This window comes from Coturnix japonica, chromosome 5 (assembly GCF_054131305.1).
Source record: "Coturnix japonica strain WE chromosome 5, WE-NBRP24, whole genome shotgun sequence".
Classification (NCBI taxonomy): domain Eukaryota; kingdom Metazoa; phylum Chordata; class Aves; order Galliformes; family Phasianidae; genus Coturnix; species Coturnix japonica.
Genome location: NC_140667.1, coordinates 4426586 through 4443041, shown reverse-complemented (window position 1 = coordinate 4443041; position 16456 = coordinate 4426586). Strand labels below are relative to the sequence as shown.

The 16456-nt window shown below is 38.3% G+C and overlaps 1 long non-coding RNA gene across 1 annotated transcript; it reads left to right on the top strand.

Annotated features, from left to right (window-relative positions):
• Window positions 1-8116: 8116 nt before the first annotated feature.
• LOC107314307 (uncharacterized) lies at window positions 8117-15748 on the top strand. Its single transcript, XR_001555327.3, has 3 exons — window positions 8117-8345; window positions 15305-15444; window positions 15570-15748. It is a non-coding gene; the product is annotated as an uncharacterized LOC107314307 (long non-coding RNA).
• Window positions 15749-16456: the final 708 nt, after the last annotated feature.

Sequence of the window (16456 nt, the reverse complement as noted above, 5' to 3'; positions counted from 1 at the left end):
CATGATGAAACTCCATTAGTTAAAATGTAAGAGAAGGTACGTGACTGGAGGCAGCAGCTGAGGAGAAATCAGGATGTGAAAGACAGGATATGTAGCTAAAGACAGAATATGTATCTAGAGGCAAGGACGGCCTGAGGGAAAAACAAGATGTGTAGCAATGTGTAGACATAGCTGTGAAGAAAAAGTAACTATAAGGCCAACCACAAAGGTCAGATGAAGTAATATGAAACCCACCAATCCTGAGCTTTACTTTTGCAATATGCATGAGCTTATTACTGATTGTATAAATGAGATGCTGTTACACCTAATAAACGAGACCTGTTGATCATGATAGCATGAGACTCGTCTCCCGCGGTTTCTTCCAACAATTCAGTACTGAGATATTCAGTAGTAATTCAGACTATTCACCTACCACCAGTATTGCTCACTAAACCACATCCCTCAGTGCCATATCTCCACCAGTGAGTCCCCAAGCCCCCAGGCAGCCTGTGCCAGTGCCTCACCACTCTGAGAAGTAATCATTCCTGATATCCAACCTGACCAGAATCACAGAATCACAGAATTATCAAGGTTGGAAAAGACCTAGAAGATCATCTAGTCCAACCATTACCAATACTTCCCCGCTAAATCGTATTCCTCAACACAACATCCAAACACTCCCTGGTGCAACATAAGGCCATTCCTCTTTACAACAGCACAAACCATATGTGAACATGCTAACTTAGACTTCAGGCTGCACTGAGACAACTGCAATATCTTTTTGTGGTTGTGGTCTTCGTGCAGAATCAAATTCTTTACAGAGTTAGGCCGTTCTCCAGATACTCAGTGGATGTTATTTCTTAAGACTCAAAGCAGCTGACCATTTCCTTCATGTCTGTCCTGGAGCAAATCCTCCTCCTCTACTTCAATTTCTTTCTAAGCACACATTTCTCTTCAGACCACTGAGATCTATCTAAAAGGCTATAATTTTGCCACTTCAGTCAGCCTCTATTTTTATCATACTTAAAAGAGATATTCTTAGGAGGTACTTCAGTACAACTGGCTTGGAAATGAATTTCCCATAGCTAATTAGACACTGACAATTTATAAGTCCTCCCTTAACTATTTCAATCCATTACAAAGGTATTTACTACAGCAGAAACAAGATATATATTTTCATTTATACTTTTTTCAAATGTGCAAATAGTTTTATTTAGCACTTTTAAACCCCACCCAAATAAATTCGATCCATTTACGGAACAAAAACGTTCTTATATTTTATGGCATATTTCATTTCATCTTTCCTTCAGTGCTTGAAGGGAACTCGTAAGCAAAAGCCCACAGCACTGGGTTAGAGCCCAATGATCTCTAAGGTCCCTTCCTTCTAACTAAGACTAAGCCACTCTACAATTGTATACAAACATCCATTCTGTTTTTACACTCACCTGTTGCTCTATGATGAGCAACAATGTGTACATCTCAGATTTGGTTTGTGAGCAGATGTAACATTAATTCCTATTTCTCCCCAACTCACAATATTTGCTAGAGCTGCTGGATACCCCAGAGTACAATACAGCCAGGCACAAGATTTACACCACTTTCAGCTATAAACAAAACTCCTGCTTAGTGCCCCCTGGCATCACTTCAGCCCCTCAATTTCACTTCTATTGACAGAAGCCAGTTCTGCAGTGCAGCTTCTTTAATATAACACTACATTTCAGAATCAGCTTTATAGCATTGCATTGGATATTTCTTACTATTCCTTTCAACTGCTTTGCATTACCATGCCGGCAAGCAAACACTCAGTGCTGACAGAGCCACTCTTTGCTATTTCCTGCTTTAGTTGTCCCTCTCTCACTACACAGAAGAGTAATAAGAGGATGAGTTTTATTTCCATCACAGGTGCTTTGAGTATTTCAGTTAGGAAAAAAAGACTGCTGTTTTTAACTACATTCCAGTTTTAATACACACTGCCTATTATGTTCCAACATATTGGTTAGAAGAGCCTAACTTCAGGATTTTACAAATAGAATCAATAATAAATAGTACCGCATAGATGATAAGTAGTCTACAATACATGCAGCATATAAATAATAGTGGTGAAAGTTCCTATATAACGCTAGATTCCCAGCTTAACAGCTACACTGAAGCAGAAACTGATAGAGAAATAATGAAATCTAATATAAACAGTAAGTCAAGGCAAAAGGAAATTAGAGGGTATAATCCTGTAGCAAATGCTAGGAAAATACATGAAGACTGCATGATTTCCACAATGAAAAGTAAGCAAAAGACCAACTCACAAGGTATTCTGGAAATAGGAAGATCAACAGGGCACATTAAATAAGTATAATCACAAGGAATTTGTTTTGGCACCAACTTGTACAGGGTTCTCCAGTATATCACCCAAGTGCTCTGCTTTAGTTCACATTGCATCTTTTAAATTGGCAGTGGTAGTAATCTTAAATATTTCTGTGAATAAGATAAGGTTATTTTACATTAGGAACATGTTTATGAGAATTTATCATTGGATTTCCAAGTTAAGTGACATTCATGCAGAGCCTAGTTGATGAGGCTCATTTATTTATTTCACTTATTCAGACCTGGAGCTAGCTTATGGCGCTGACAACTTCTAAACCAAAAAGCTTTTCAGTAACATCCCTACAGAATGACTGAGTATGTGTCCATCTCCATATAGATTCCATTCTCAGACCTTCCCCCAACACATGCACAAAGCAAGTGAAGTGAATTCTTTTGTTCTAGAAGTAAGAGCCCTGCTAAACTTCTAATGCAACCTTCAGAATCCACGTGCTCTCGGTGACACAGTGCAAATGGCCATCTATTGCCCACGTATATATTGGGGTTTATTAAAGAGCTCTAGAAATCAGTTTTATTCCACTTGACTGTTTAATACTTACCCACTTGCTTGCAATTTTCTCCTCTGCAGCATTATATTCCCCATTTCATGGCTGCAGGATCAACATCAGGTTCACACCATGCAACTTTTCACAGTTACTGGGGTATTACCAGCAGAAATCCCTGAGCATACCACCAACCTTCCCATGTGTCTGAGATACTTCTTCCCCTATTACTTCATAAGAATACCATTTTTAAAGGAACAAATTGAAATTCAAGCTACAAAATCTAAGAGCAAAAGAGTAATTCAGTTCATTAATCATGTCATCTTCAAGCACACATAGAGAGCTGAAGCCAGAGCACACAGACTCCTTGACACTCAGCCTGGTCACCAAGGGCAGCCATCAGCATCATAAAAATCAGCATTATTATTGTGATAAGAATTCAGCATCTGAGGTAGCTGCAAAAGGATTCCAAGCTTAGGATTTTTATGTAACTACAACATAAAACAGCATCAACTAATTCTTTTTCATTAAGATAATCCAGAAAAACATAATAAGCAACTTCTGCCTGAGACCATCAGAACAGCATGCAACAGGACACTGCTGAATACTGGTGGTGATTATCCCTGCTTTATGCAATTCTTGTTGCTTTCCTATCTTTCCTATTGCCCACCTCCCCTTCCCCATCTCCCTGATAAAGATTTGCAATAAACTGGTTGGACCAACATTTCAACTGTTGTTTCTTAATCTCATAATCTCATATTCGGTACCATATATCAAAGAACCTCCTCTCCCTCCTATAAATTGGAGCAAGACAATTGCGAAGCAAACAACACACTGATGTAAATGCCTCCGAGAACTCAGCACTGACAGAAACCTCCAAGAATAAAAGCAGTATTTCCACTATATATATTATGCACCTCACTGCAGAACTAATTTAAGAAAAGCTGCAATGAGAGCAGCCCCTACTCTTCTTCTACCCACATTCAGTACAGCCAATAAATGTACTATTTTTGCAGCATTACTGGTATGGATGGTGGTGGATAACGCCTCAATAACTAGCAGCTTGCCTTTCTTCCAGCTCCAAATAGATATGAAACCACAGAGTTAAGTCATTAAAAGAAGATTAACTTCCTTAACTTCCTCAGCCTAAAGAAGAGCAAAGTAGCAAATGCTCTGCTCTCATTTCCAGTGATAACAATTTCCAAAGCCTTTGATTTCAGTGTAAGTGTTTGACTAAGGTTGTAAATCGCAAACTCATCAGAATCGTTACTCCAGTTTCTAGCATACATTCATGTGTCTGTGAAATAAAAATAGTTCAAATAAAGAGAAATGCGTTGATTAAAACATATACGTATGTATATATATATTTCAGCAACTAGCAATATACCAACTCTGTTTGAGACTTTCTATATCAAAACTGATACACGATGTAAAATAAAAAAACATGGCTGACAGAATACTGAGCAGTGCATGAGTGGCAGTGAACTAAAGGTTCTCCAATACAAAGACTTCTCACAACATGAAACAGTATAACAAGAAAAGTAATCAGTGAAGGTGAAGAGTTCTTCAAGTAGATAAAGACTTACGTCAAGATGCACACATCTTTGTTAATGCCTGGAAATCTTTACTTAAATGCATGGATATGTCAACAGAATTGTATAGGATGACTATAGAAATGCCAAGATCCTTCAAAAACTCTGCAGATTTTCACTTCTGCATTGTGCAAAGGAATTTAGTCCTGCCCTCAATATGAAAAGAAGAAAAGCAGTTTACATCAAGAAAATCTACTTTATCTAGTTCTATTTCAAAGACCTCGAGACTAGATTCAATAATCAAAGTAAATTAGCAAACATAATTAAATCTAGTACCAACGTAGCCCTGGTCCTTCTCATGAAGGTTGTTATCTGCTGGAATGATTTTGGTTTCTTTCGTCCCACTCAGAATATTGAAAAGCATGGTACTACTATGTACTCCTTGTCAAATTTACCTCTCTGTGCTTAGGTTACAATTAAGATTTGGACCAGCCATACATTTGGTTCCATCCTTGGGAAAGCCCCAGACATTTCTAGTGCACCCCATTTTCTTTTTCCACCAACTTTCCAGGACATGACTCTAATACATCAAATGCCTTTACCATGTTTAACAACTTTAATGTTTAAGTTATGCAAAACAGCAGAGCTATGTGGAACAAAGCATCCCAAAAGTATAACACACAGAACAGCCTGCCATCCTTTCACTAGTTATTTGAACATGATTAGCATCCTTTTCAACCTACTTTAGTTTTTAAGATATCACAATCTCTGTACTGACAGGAGGGCCTTTGCATTTAGTTAATTAAAACAGTCTCAAAGGCAAGAAAACTAATGAATAACTCAAAATAGGCATTCATTAATCAAATGGTATGTCCTAAGCATGCTGGTATTAGCAGTCATGAGGGATAAGCCTGCTGAGAAAATCTTGCAAGTCAAAAATGCTGGAAGGCAATGTACAACAACCCCTAGGTATCATTATTTGGTTATGTGGGATACATGCCATGTTATTTTCTTCTTGTATGACTTTTCATAGCATTACTGCCTTTAAAACAACAGGGGAATAGACTGAAGCGTGCTACATACAACTAGCAAGCCAGCGGACTATCAACCAGCTGCATACTCAGTCTCAGTATAGATAGCATGATCAGTACAAATCATAGTTGAAGAAAGCTCTCGGTTTCAACTGATGATCTCAGAGCTGCTTAAAAATAAATAAATAAATCAAGATAATATATTTCAAATAGAATTTGAATGACAGAATGACACTGAAATGTCCAACTTCTCCTCAATGCAGTGTCTGCCTAACTCTGCTCACAGTAAATTTATCATATCCAAGTAACACTGTTGGAACCTTTTTCCTTTTTCCAGACTAAGCCATGTCCTTCTAGACATGATCTGGCAGCATAAGAACTATTTTTAGACCTAATTCATCCAAAGCATCAAACAAAACATATTTTAAGCCCTTATAAAAGCATAAGCAGACAGTTTGGCTCTGCTCATTGGAATGTGACTTATTTAATGAATTAAATAAGTCGGAAAGGAGGAAAATCTATTGTAGGAAACAAAAATACCCACTTTTTATCACTGTAAGTTATTAGGGAGACTTTTGTTTTTCTTCCCCAAAGGACCATGAAGAAGCTGCTGGCAGCTTTGTCATACAGCTTCTGCAGAAGGTCTCCACTGTCCTCACTCAATGCTATCAGCTCACAACATGCCACTCAGAGAACTAAGGCCAGCAATGCTGAAGAAAAAGGGGACAGAGAGGAAGGACCTCCTATTAAATTAATAAAATAACCCCATGCATCAGTCAAAGCTGGCTCTTTAACCAGATTCAAAAGCAGCTGGCACACATATGAAATTCCAGCACCGTGCATTCCTGAGTAGAACCCTACCAAATCATTAATCAGCATCTTAATTTTCTTTTTGGGCATCATTAAACTAAAGTTGCTAAAACCAGATTAAAAAGACTTACTGGGTATGTTGTCCCAAGCTGAAATTTATCCTTAATGTTCCCTCTCTGCCCTTCTGCTTACTGTCATTAAAATGACAATTTCAGAGATAAATGGACCTGCTTTGAAGTCCCTTACTACACGAGTAGAGAAATATCATTACATAAGTAGAGATTTATCATTACTGAGGAATTCAAGTATAGGATTAACCTTAAAGAACATATCCATTATTATGCAGTAATATTTTTAACAGTTCTGTGATGCCTTTACTGAAAAAAACTTCTGAGTCTCCTTATTGAAGCTAAAGAAATTATCAACAAATATGCTCAGCATCTGAATCTGCCAAAATAATTATTGCAATGGATCAGGCCTTAAAGTAATTAAGTCCCACAAAAATGCTTTAAGGATTAAAAAGCAAGAGTAATTATTCTTTACTATTCATTACTGCATGTGGCAAGCTCTGAAAAGGCCTAGCAATGCATTAACAGCATCTTCTACTGAGACCATCTATCACAGCTTAAAATAAATATTAAGAACTTTCAGGTGGATATGAGAAGTTTATATCATAGTAAGGTGAATTTTGTCCAACGTTGATGACACTCCTTCCTTCTTGTAGGTCAACTCCCTCAAGTGTCTGTATTCTAATTGCAAACTGGGCACAACAGCATGTAACACTGCAAACTTCCAGCCAACCTCTCAGGGTTTTATTTCAGTTGACCTATATAGAGTACTTTTTTCAAGTGAGTTAACTAGCACCTAATACCTTCCATAGGGATGTGAGTAAGGCAATTGAAAAAAACCACTATATTCCTTCTCCAAGCATGATTTGCTCTTCAGCTGTGGTTTCTGCATTTAAAATTCTTGGCTGATGTTTCACTGTCAGCTTTCTTTCAACGGAGCCTCTGATGCTGCCAAATGGGAGCTTGTTCTCAAAGGAGATGATCACACGGGATGCAGCTGGATGTGCAAGAGCTGTACGTAGCATATGGCATGACAGCTCCTTGGAACGAGAACTCACGGTGCTCTGGTAACGCTGGCACACAGCAGAGCTCCAACTTTGTCAAGCCACAGAATAAACTGAGTGTTTGACAGACATTAGTATGTGGCAGGGGCAACAGCTTCCCAATCAGTGCTGTCAAAGCTAAACTGAAGCTGAGCTCAGCTGCCAGAATAGAAAAACGTATTAGAAACCAGAGATGGATTAAATCATTCCTTGCTGAAAATAATACCCAAAATAACATAAATCAAATATAAGAGCTTTTAAGTACCTGTGTTGAGAAAGTAGAAATATTAGATAGTATAGTCTTCCAGCTGTTCTTGGGGGAAGAAACACTGTACAATAACCACCCCACCCCCAGCACTCAGAAGGAAATCCAAGCAATTTGCTAGCTACACACAAAGCTGCATTTATTTCAGCAACTGAAATAGCATCCACAGGCTTCCCAGCAACTTCCTTCATGGCACACAGGCATGCTTGATTTTGCAGAGAAGTCTGCATTTTATTTATAAGTTCCCCACTGATTAAAAATAACTCTTCAGATGTTCTAGCAAGCAGAACAAATAAGGGGCAGGGGAAGAAAACAGACCGAAAAGAACAGGTATGAAAGAAAACTAAGAGATGTGAAAAATCCAACCCTTTCTCAACCCTTGACCAGGACTTGTCCTTCAGTGTTCCTCAGCAAGCTTTGAGACAATGGTGCAAAAGAATAACCTGTTACAAGTGCTGAATACTGTAAAAGTACACATGACCAAGGGATTGCTACAGGGTTATAAAAGGTTGTGAGCATCTACAATAAATGCCTTCATTCTGCACCAGCAGGAGTCTGTGCCTTGCTTGCCGCAAACGGCAGGGTCAGCCTCAGGAGATAATTAAGGGAAGCTGAACCCATGAACTTCTTAAAGGAAGCAGGAATCAGGTCTGCTGAAAAGAAGCAGAATCCGGAGTCACTAAAAAGAAGCTGAACCCAAAAAAGCTGCTGCAAGGAAGGAGCAGGCTGCACAGCCACAATCACTTCTGCAGGATGGAGGTGAGAAACAGGGCATAATGGGAACTAGTATAACAAAGGAACAGGTGGTGCTTTGCAAAATAATGGAAACGATTTTGCAGAAACACCACGCTGAAGTGGAAAGCTTCGGCACAAAGTGACTTTCGCTGTCTCTCATAACATAGGAGGAGCAGATGGGGCTATAACCTGTGACACAGAAACATGGGACAAAGCAGGAGTGAGGCTGTGGGATGCAGCTACGCACTCTGACCAGTTGGAGCCCTGAAAATCAGCTTACTTTTTATACCCCAGACTTGTGAGCTCGAGGAAGGAACCAGACTTGCAACCCTGAGATCTGTATGATGTTTGGCAAGCGATCTGCAAAGAAGTGAATCTGGAGGGGGACTTTAATATGGTTCAGAGATTGCATTCCGTTCTCATCTGCCCTGTGATTTCTGTTTTTGAATTCAGGCTCAGCTCCCCCTATACTAGTAATCTGTTGAGTTTTGTTTTGAACAGTTACACTCTTTGTCCTTGTGACTGCAAGACGTCTGCACAACTGACACGTACTTGATACATGATGCAGATGGGCTTTTGGAGAGAATCTGCAATACAAAAGGTGCTGGTGTGGAAGGCTCTTATTTTCTATAGTAGGTAGTACAGTTTTTCTTACAAGAAAAGGAATCTTTCATTTATATATATATATATATAAATATATATATATGGTATATATTCTTTATATTAATAAGGCAATCAACCAAATTCTTGTTGTTTAAAATTATGTGGAACAAAGACGGTATGAACAAAAGACCTCACAAATGAGTAAACAAGCTCAGCAGCTACTTGCGCCAGACCAAAACACACAACAGGTGCCTGCCTAGTACATGTGACCAAGGGGTTGTTACTAGGGTATAAAAGGCTGTTACCATCTACAACGAATGTCTTAGTTCTGCATCACCAAAGGAATCAGTGCTTTGCTTGCCACACACACATCATACTTTCTTTACACTATGTTTGAACTGACAGTCAATTTAAAGGTAGCCTACTTCATTAGCTCACCAGGTATCAAGAAAACTTTTGCTACTGAATTTCTGACTAAACTGTCAACATTAAGAAAAATCAAGCAATCAAGAGCTACCCTTTTCACCAGACTATCATGAAGTATTTTGTAAATCAAGTAAAGATTCCGAAGAGCATTTCAACACCCATCTCCATTTCCTTCTGCACCCACAATGCAAAAAGGTCAATGAATCCTTAAGATTAAAAAACTTTGTCTGCCATATCCTCCACATAAGGATGCTCTGCTCTGCATTATCCTGATGCACAGTTCTCTTAAGTTCACTCTTGCTTCTGAACTAGGTAGCAAAACCATTCTCACAGAGAAGGGTAGCCCTCTCCCACCTAACGCTCACTTTCAAGATTGATCAAAATATTTATCTGCTTGCAAGCAATGTTGGTTGTTTTCTGAAATGACTCTGAATGACTTCAGGCATTCTACGTTAAGTCTATTAATCTTTCTAAACCACAAAGCCATTCCATATAAATTATATTAGAAAATGAGTAAATCAGCCAAGCCATTTTGTACACTTGATAGAAAACACTCGGCACTACATCACAGGAGCTCCTCCTAAAGGCACATCATTTACATATGAAAAGTTAAGGCTCAATTGCATGATCAGGTAACATTTTCAAGTAGAGTTTTAACTATTTCCCCCATAAGATTCTTAAAGAATAACATAGCTAGAAACAAACCTATAGAGGCCATCTATTCCAACTCATTGGCTCTGTGTACGTCGCAAATGATGGAAATCTATTTGCCATGCATATATAATACAGCCTGTTCAAATCTAAAGGTGTCATTACCAGACTTAATTGAACAGTAATTAAAGTCTTCCTTCAGCATTCATTTTCTTAAAATCTTTTCAAAGCTATATTTTGGACAACGATCTCTGCTCTAAAAGCATCTAAGTATTAGTATGCTCTGTATTCTCATCAAGTACCCATAGCTGGTGTATTTGATTGGGTACTAATTGAGGTTTCTCACTGTACAATTCATTTACCAGTAGCACCTAGATGTACCCAAGAGCATAAAACTACAGGTATACTCACAGCTAGAAACAAAAAGTTTTTCACCTCCTTTTGTAGGAAGCAAGAATCACTCACTCTAATTATATGACTTCAAGACTGAGTGAGCTGTAAGGAAGGGAATGATGAAATAAAACCTTTTCCATTGTGTACCAGTGATACAATATTCTCTTAACTCAGTTGTGGAAGAACTGCTCTACCAAACATGTTCAGATTTGGGCATTATTAAGTGCAGTAAAACTATTGTCACATTAATAGTCACTAAAACTATTCAGCTTAATTGCTGGTGACAACAAAAATACTGTTTACAGCGATTTAGAGTCTACTTAGCAATTCATAGTCCACTTCCCCCCTCTTGACTGTCATAGCATACTGTAGTAATCATAAAACCTAAAGCCAGGAGTTGGCTAATAACTTCTCCCAGTTAATTAATTTGCTGAATGGTTTTTGCATTCCACTGATTTCCTTTGTTCATCTGATTTACAGTATGGTCACTTTCTTTTTCTAGGACAGTAGCACTAATTTTGCCCCTTTTTTTTCTGAGCAGTATCTGTAAACAGAAAATCTCATTCAATACATCTTATAGTCAGTTCTGTCATACAAGATAAAATCCAGGAGCCAATGCTTAAAAAGAACTATACTAAAAAAACCAACCAAACAAAGAAACGTGCAGTAAATATTAAATGAATAATAAAATGAATATTAAATCAGTCCCAGCACTGACCCCTATGGGACACCACTTGTCACTAGTTTCCATCCAGACATGGAGCCATTGACCACCACACTCTGGACTCAATCCTGTAGCCAATTCCTTGTCTTTTAACAGTGTGCCCATCAAATCTATCTCCATCCAATTTGGAGAGAAGAATGTTGTGGGGTACTGCGTCAGAGGCCATACTTAGGTCCAGACAGATAACATCAGTGGCTCTTTCCTTGTCCATTGATGCAGTGACACCATCACAAAAGGCCACTGGGTCGGTCAAGCAGGATTTGCACTTGGTGAAGTCATGCTGGTTCTCCCATATCACCTCCCTGTTTTCCATGTGCCCCAACATAGCTTCCAGGAAGATCTCTTTCATATTGTTTCAGTTTTTCTGCTTTTGCTTACAAATTATTCCTCTTCAGAAAATGCATGCAATGCACAGCTTTCCTTGCTGCACTGAAATTTTAAATGATGAAATCTGGTACAATATATCTACATCTTCACAGTAATCAAGAGAACACCATAGCATTTGCTTGAAAAACCGCAGTGCAAATAGACTCCAGAAGGTAATCTATTACTTGTCATCATTCCCTCTGCAAAGGTAGAACAGCTGTCCTTTTACATATGTAAGTGGTATTTACATTCATCTGGTTCCTAAACAAAAATACGTTTTTGCTAGAATTGCAAATTGTAACCACATCACAGAAGGGCACATCCATTCCCAACTCTCCACCCCACCCCTCCCCCCAAAAAAAAGAGAAGCCAGTAACATCTCTTGCCTCCATGTAATATCAATCAGGAAACAGCATCAGCTTCTAAAGCAAAAGAAAGCAGAGACTGATTCTGTAGGTCCATGATTCTGTTGTTAGTAGAGTGGAAGAGCAGCAAAAGGTTAACACCATTGCTGAAGCACAACAGTCTATGCTGGAAAGAATATTTTCATACCACCTGCAATTCTCTTGCTTATTCAGCTTAGCAGTGGTGTCACAGAAGCTGTACAACTGCACTAGTACAGGAAGGAGAAAGGTCATAAGAAGCGTTACCCCCACAACTGAAAGGTGGCGATCCAAATGGCAAACGTGTCTTTTGGGAATCAGGGAAGAAGAATAGAGAGATTCAACCAGAACTATAAGGGGGCGAAAGAGGAAGATATATTTTTCAAGTTACTTGTGAATTTAAATTATAGGTTCTGACAGATGAAGGGAAGGACTACAGGTTACAGCTCTAGCTGTTTTCCCATTCTGAACCAGAACACTTGGAGATTTACATTAACACAATGCAAAGGTCAGCAGCTCATTAGCTGCTCATTAGCAACTGAAAGCTTTGAATCATTTGGGAACAAAAAGATTCCTGACTGAATACAGCCCAAAAGGACCCTGAAGTTGTGAAACGAATCTCTTGACAGAAGCACAGTTTCCAGTTTTATCCCATTCATTTCAGAACTGGACACAGGTACAGATTTCCTCCCAAGCCCACGGGCACTGTGGAAATGTCATTTTGCTGAACGTGGCACAGCCCACAGACAGCTGCATCACCACAGCAGAGAGGGCAAATAATTCAAAGCAGCTCCATTGCTAAAGGCAAGATTTACAAGCCTATAAAAAGCGGGGTGCATTTATATTCTGTATGCTTTTAAAACTAGCTCAGTCATTTACTACTATACAATTACTACCTCGTAGCATTTATGATGTTAAGAGTTTGATGAGTCCAATTTTAACTAAAAGAAAAAAGGATCCAAGAGGAATAACAAACACTTTCTTAGTGCAACACTTGAACAGACAAAGCAGTCAGTCCAACCGTACAGCTTATAAACATGCTAAGACTCCCCAGTCTTACCTGACAGTGCACAATAAACAACATTAGACTGTAGCTACATTATTACATATGCTGATTTCTTTATTATTATTCATGAAGTTCTTGAGAATTCAGCAAATTAAATGCACCACAAGAACCATAAACATTTTATGATCCACAAAAGTACATACCATATAACCAAAAAGGAATCAATTTGACTTCCAGCAGCTTGAAAGAGACTCATTGAAAGCTCACAATAAAGATGTTTTAAAATGTAAGCCTATGTAAGTTCAGGTGAAAACTATTTGAATCAAAGGAGAACATATTTCATAGCCTGGAAAATTCTCCATGCATTTGAAGACAAGTATTTCTACTACAAAACAAAATGTTTTCTGTCTGCATAAAGGCCCTTAAAACAGAAAACAAACAACCCAGGCAAATAAGTGAATATACCAGCATGCTTTAGCCATATTAACAACAGCTAATGGGTAACGTGCAAACCAAGCAAAATTGACCATCTTGGCACAATATTGTTTTTGGAAAGACTCATTGCATAAAGGTTAAAGATGCTTTAAAAAGGACTATGAGAATTAAATATGCCACTTACATCAAAATTTGATATTTAAATACTCATAAACACATTAACACAGTATTTCGCATTCTGTAGTAGAATATTTGTGAACAATTCCAATATCTGATGGCATTTCAAAGATAAATCCTATCACTATATGCACAGTATGCCATATCTTTTCTTGAAATTATTTGTGATAGAGAGATTAATATTTGACTTTGGTTGAATGGCAAGTTTGAGATCATACTCCAACTGCATATTAACCTGTATGAATTCAAATTACAGTACAGAGTTAAACTTCCAAATTTCCATTTGCTCTGTTCAGAAATAGCCACCTTCAAAGGAATAATAGAATGGCTTGGGTTGGATGGGACCTCAAGAATCATCAAGTTACAACCCCCTTGCTGATGTAGGCTGGTTTACTGCCACTGACAGGACATACAAAGCATTGTGCTTGAAGTATTAAACATTCAGTTTTACTTTGGACAACAATATATTCCCAGGAGAAGTGGAAGATATTTAATGCAGCAAAATTACACTATACTGTTTTGCCTCTTACAATTAGATCTGTGCAGGCCTACCAGTATAAAGGTTTAACTTCCTCTAGCTAGCAAAGATTTTTCTAGCTCTAGCAGCACTCCAAAACACACTACAGGAGCTGAAATAATTATAGCCCCATTACTCTTACTACTGTTGATGTCGACATTGAAATATTTCTCAATCCTTGTACTGGGAGGCTTCTCTTCCTATTAAAATGCCTTTCTAGCTTAGTGAGCCACTTTCTCCATTATTCTCTGGTTATTTCAGACTCTATTAAACCAGCATGATTACTTAGTAATAAAACTCAAGTCACGTGCAAGAAATTCACTGTAGAAGTGGATCTGAGAGTGTTGTTGTACAGTGGAAATAATACAAGTGTGGTATTGTATGGTTGAAATAATACAAGTATAACATACATTTGGAATAGTACAAATATAGTCAGAATAAACAGCCAGAGAATAACTAAGGAAAAGGACTCACCAACTCTGAGGCATTCAAGATAGGTGCTTACCGATGTCAAGGCTCACCACAAGAACTCCACAAAGGAGCAATCCTCAGAAAGAAACTCTACCTTAGTGGTGCTCAGCCCTAAAATGGGATCTAGGAGAGGTAGAGTCAAACTCCACCCCTTCTGGCAGCACAACTGAATTACCTTCACCTGTGCTCCCACAGCTGACTTGTCACTTGCCTCAGCTGGTTAATTAGAGGTTCAGGCTGTGATCAACAGTTTCCCTTACACTTCTGAATAATGGAATGCTATTAATAAATAATAGAAGATGTCAGAGGATGGACAGCAGCATATAAAAGAATATTATTTGATCCAAACCCGAGGAGCTGCCTGCCGGAACACCATCCTTGTGCTCCTTTTCATTTGGAGAGCATCATCGTATGAACCAAACAGAACACAATCCAGACCTATTTTTTGTGATTAAATGCACATTAACATTTTTATGCTTTGCTCCAATTCACAATTATTATTCGTAAAGCAACGCTACAGGAAACATTTGGTTTGCTATAAAACAGTTTAAAAGAAATAGCATGGCTCTTAGTTGTTCCCTCAGCATTTAAGCAGTAGTCCCCAAATAAGATTCACACTAACATCTATCACTAATTTCATGATAATTTCTATCTCCTGGATATAGGCTCAGCTAAATCATCGGTTAAAGCAGCTACCTGCACAGATACAAAACTCTCCCGAACTACAGCACTTTGCACGTTGGATTTTGGTCTCTATAGACGGGAAATAAAGACTTGGAAAAGAAATAGAAAAACTGTATATTGTTTCAACTCCCATTATGTTTCTTACAGGCACACTAAGAGAAGCTGAAAATGATGCAGATGGAAGTGCATTCAGACCTGCGAATTTATATCTGCTTCATACAATTGGAAACACATTCAGCAACATCGACAGCGCTCAAAATTGCTACACAACTACATCAAAACATCCAGTATGTAATCAAAAACCACACAAAAGTAAATCAGAACCTATGGCCTCTTTCCTTCTTACCCTTTGTGAAAAAGTACACTTCACTGCAAAACTCAACAACCAAATATTATCCATTTTTTCCATCAGGCTTATCCCGCAGCCGCTTGATTAACAGAACAGCTGAAGTCAGCAAGTCCCTCAAGACGACGCTGTTCTACAAACAGAACACTGCAGTGCTCTGCATAAGACAGTTCTGTGGTGGTTTTTAATAAGGAAGGCATATTTTTTGGAATAATAAGATTAAATAAAATGTTGGATTCAGTGGATTCTTTTGCATCAGTTGCACACAGCCATGCAACTGAAGAATGAGGGAAAAGCACATTGGTTTACCTTTCTTCAGCAGTTGCACTAACACCACAAGCAGTTACTGTATGAGTTGGACAATAACGTAGTATTTACAGATGCTGATTATCACCAAAGATTAATTATAAAGTATTTTCTAATATTAGAATACAAAGTGTTATTTTTTCTTGTATCCAATGAATTATTTTTCTTGACTGATTTGACACATAACACAAAATCACCTGAAAATTTTATCATCAGTTATTTCCAACTTTATTTTGTTGCTGAATGGAAAGATTTGTCTCTTCTCTTGGAAGGAGAATTAACGCTTGCTTCCTAAATCACTGATTTGCCTTCAGTTACCATCTTGCACCTTCTCAAATGACCCACTCTCAAACTGCAGGAGTTTCCAGCTTGTCCCATTAGCATGTAATAGTTTGAATACAGCTTCCTGTTGTGCTCAAGACTAAGGAACCAAGACTAAGGATCCCTTTTCTTGTCAGTGAATTACAGGCTTTGATTCAGACAGTATACAACAGGAGTAGGGAAAACCTCTCTGTGAATAAGTATAATCATCTATTTCTCTGCTATCAGAGATAGTAGATGATTATGCAATCCTGTATTGAGGCATTACAAAGACTCCAGTGAAGGAATATCATCCAGAAAAATGCAGTTGCAATCTTCTGTCACAT